The sequence below is a fragment of the Salvelinus namaycush genome, chromosome 1 (genome assembly GCF_016432855.1).
Source record: "Salvelinus namaycush isolate Seneca chromosome 1, SaNama_1.0, whole genome shotgun sequence".
NCBI classification, from domain to species: Eukaryota; Metazoa; Chordata; class Actinopteri; order Salmoniformes; family Salmonidae; genus Salvelinus; species Salvelinus namaycush.
In genome coordinates, this window is record NC_052307.1 from 24,571,958 (window position 1) to 24,575,387 (window position 3,430).

Genomic DNA, 3,430 nt, shown 5'->3' on the forward strand with positions numbered 1-3,430 from the left:
TCATTCGTCTTCTGGGGAAGCTCCATTTGCATACATAATTTCTGACATGTGAGGCAGACATATTCCACTAAAACTGATATGGCATTAAGCATTAACCATCATCACTTACTTCTAACCCTCAAACAAAGTCCTCATCTGGGATGTTTCTTTCTTCAGTACACATCCCTATATTTACTTTATACTTAGTTTAAGCACGTATCAATGTAATCACAGCTCTTATAAATTGGATTACTATTCTCTTCATGCTGTTTCCATGGTCTTGATTTTGACATTGCTTTACCAGACATTATTTATACTCCGTCCTACCCTTGTGTAAAGTACTTGGTGCTATTAGAGAGAGTAAGTAGTACACTGGTAAAATTAAACAATTGTTCAATCAGGAACAAAATCACCAATGACAGAAGGGTACATGATTTTGTCAACATGAGGCAATTGTAATCTGTTCATCTGTGTGTCAATTTCCAGGTTATCTTGCAGGGAAAATATAACAAATGCTGTTTCACAAAGAGACATCATAATGTATTTTTCATACTGATGTATTTCATGTATTTTTATATAATGTATTTTTTATACTGATTGTGAAATGTTGGCTGATTATGTTCAACCTCTGAATTCACACTATGGTTTACAAAGATGAGTGGCAATCTAAAGGTTTGCTTTATCAGAAAGCACAGATACTAATACAGTGCATTCAGAAAGTATTCACACTCTTTGACTATTTTCACATTTTGTTGTGTTACAGCCTGAATTTAAAATGAATTACATTTAGAAGTTTTAATCACTGGCCTATACACAATATCCCATAATGTCAAAGTAGAATTATGTTTTTAGACATTTTTATAAATTAATAAAAAACTTAAATGTCTTGAGTCAATAAGTATTCAAGCCCTTTGTTATGGCAAGCCTAAATAAGTCACATAAATTGCATGGACTCACTCTGTGTGCAATAATAATGTTTAACATAATTTTTGAATGACTACCTCATCTCTGTACTCCACACATACAATTATCTGAAGGTCCCTCAGCCAAGCAGTGAATTTCCAGCACAGATTAAACCACAAAGACAAGGAAGGTTTTCCAATGCCTCGCAAAGAAGGGTACCTATTGGTAGATGGGTAAAGATAAAAAGCAGACATTGAATATTCCTTTGAGCATGGTGAAGTTATTAATTACACTTTGGATGGTGTATTAATACACCCAGTCACAACAAAAATACAGGCATCCTTCCTGATTCAGTTGCCTGAGAGGAAGGAAACCGCTCAGGGATTTCACCATGACGCCAATGGTGACTTTAAAACAGCTAAAGAGTTTAATGGCTGTGATAGGAGAAAACTGAGGTTGGATCAACAACATTGTAGTTACTCCACAATACTAACCTAAATGGCAGAGTGAAAAGAAGGAAGAAAGACAATGAACAGAATGGAGCTAAGCACAGGCAAAATCCTAGAGGAAAACCTGGTTCAGTCTGCTTTCCACCAGACACTAGGAGATTAATTCACCTTTCAGCAGGACAGTAACCTCAAACACAAGGCCAAATGTACACTGGAGTTGCTTACCTAGAAGACAGTGAATTTACCTGAGTGGCCGAGTTACAGTTTTGACTTAAATCTACTTGAAAATCTATGGCAAGACCTGAAAATGGTTGTCTAACAATGATCAATTTGACAGAGCTTGAAGAATTTGAAAAGAATAATGGACAAATGTTGCACAATCCAGGTGTGATAAGCTCTTAGAGACTTACCCAGAAAGACTCACAGCTGTAATTGCTGCAAAAGCTGCTTCTACAAAGTATTGACTTAGGGGTGTGAATACTTATGTATCCGAGATATTTATGTATTTCATTTTCAATAAATGTGCAAAAATGTCTAAACATGTTTTCACTTTGTCATTATGGGTTATTGTGTGTATATGGGTGAGAAAAAAAGTATTTAATACATTTTAAATTCAGGCTGTAACACAACAAATTTTGGAATAAGTCAAGGGTTATCAATATCTTCTGAAGGCACTGTATGTAAACAGTTATGATTATGATTAATAATGACACCTGATTACATTTTAAAAATCTAAGAAGGCTAGATATTAGTTTTATTTGTATACTTTTAGCACAGTGCCTTACAACACCATGCACATTGGTGGGCTTCAATTGTTGGTGGTCTTTAATCCTATCAGCACACTGGTTGGTTCTCTGTCTCATTTCATCCTTTTCCTTCTCACCTCTTGTCCTCTCACTGTAAAAGCTTGACACAGTGTTCTGCGTCACTGTCTATAGTTGCAGGAAGAGAGGCCAGAAGTAACAGAGGGCAAAGTATCCTGTCAACCCAAATTCCATCTAACAGACCCAAAGGCAATGTGGTAGATGTTGTTCCTATATTCTAGATGGCTTAAGCTGGCCCACAAAAACCCATGTCACATTAATAAATTATGTTACGCTGATTGCATTGAAACTGAAAGGTGAAGCTGATGAAGCTCCACTAGATATATCTGCCTTCCTCACAAGTGGTGATTGAATAATTCCTTTTGACATTGGTCCTGGCATGTTTGAATCAAACACTTGAGCAAAATAAAGTATTCAGGCTACTAGACTGAGGAGGGCACTGTAATGTTATCACGTCTTTTTTCTTCTCCCTCGTCTTGTTGTTTTATTTGACTTGTGAGAATGTGGATAGGTTGTTTGTTGTTGTTGGACCACATCATGCCTAGTAAAGTCATTCATGAGAGTAGTCCAAACACTAGTTTCCTGGACACAGAATTAAGCCTAAACCAGGACTAAAAAGGATTTTCAATGGAGATTCTCTATTGAGCTTGCTTTTTACAGGACTAGGATTCATCTGTGTCTGAGAAACCGCACCGAATAATTCATCTATTCATAATACGCAACTACTGTCGGCATGCAAAGAAAATTATCTATTAATTTGACACGATGATTGTCTGTCAAAATAGTAATGAATCGCTAAAATAAGGTCCTCAGGCCTTTACGAGTTCTGGAGAGAATAGTAGAGGAGTCTTCAGCATCAGCTGCCAGGTAGAACTACAATAGAAAGTAATGAGGCTATCACTAAGGCTTGTTGAAAGGCGGGTGAACCAACCGTGCTCCCCTCTACAACATGGTGCTAACATACTTCAGTACATGACTGAGGTCTGCGGAACTTGCAACCCTGTGGACAATACAACTGATTAGCACAGGACAGGTGGGTACCAGCACTGCCATTCACACTCAAGTTACAGAAGATGGTTTCCATGTCAACTAGTCAGCCTTTTATACAGGAGCGCTAAGTGGTTCCCTGGGGCTAAGGACCCGGTATTACTGATTTTGGCAAATAGGCCTAGTCTAGTGATCATTTGTTTGGAATATTTTTTATTAGATCTGTTTCACAGAGTGGAATAATTGGAATGAATAAACAGATCCCAATATGCTTTACAATTAACCAAC